Raw genomic sequence first — 729 nt, 5'->3', positions numbered from 1 at the left:
AGGAAATAACTGTCAATTTCATCCTCCACCTCCCTGATACCCCTCAGCCTGCTAACCTCCTCCCGGAGCTCCCTCACCTGTGCCTCCAGATCCCTAAGACGGGCACCTGCCAGACAGGTGTGGGGGCCCCCAATCTCTGCCCCCCCCGGCCCTGCTGGGGATCCCCCACAGACCAGGAGGTAGGGGGACATCAGCTCCCCCATGGGCTCGGTCTGGGTGGAGGACTCAGACCAGCCCCTGTTAGCTTTGTCCCCCTGGGCAGAGGCCCTAGCAGCACTCCTCGTCGACACCATTCTAAGCTGCTGTTTGGTGTGTGGTGTCTACGCCCTACCCGTACAGGAGTCTCTCTCCTGACCCTTCCTGCCCACCCACCGGTGCGAACGCCTGCGCAAATGCTGGTGGACTCTGTTCGTGCTGCGCGGCTCGGGAGCGCGGCTCCCTACCAGCTCAGCTATATGGGACCCGGGGGGCTTCCCCTCTGGATCCAGCTCAGCTGTGCCGGGTCCCTCCACCCCTCTTACCTTTGGGGGATCAGCTGTTGCTGTCCCCGCTGCCGATTCCTCTGCTGCTGCTGCTGCTGCTTCCTCCTCCGCCTCGGGTCAGTAAGTTAGTTAGTGAAGGGGGCACACGTGCGTGTGGGACACACGTGCGCCTGGATCCTCTCCTTCCCGCTGCTGGTTCCTGAGTGCTGGGAACTACGTCACCCCATGGCTTTTAAAGCCCGGGGGT

This window comes from Alligator sinensis, unplaced genomic scaffold (genome assembly GCF_000455745.1).
Source record: "Alligator sinensis unplaced genomic scaffold, ASM45574v1 scaffold10_1, whole genome shotgun sequence".
Taxonomy (NCBI): Eukaryota; Metazoa; Chordata; order Crocodylia; family Alligatoridae; genus Alligator; species Alligator sinensis.
The sequence above is the reverse complement of the archived record's forward strand: the minus strand, read 5'-3'. Positions refer to the sequence as shown.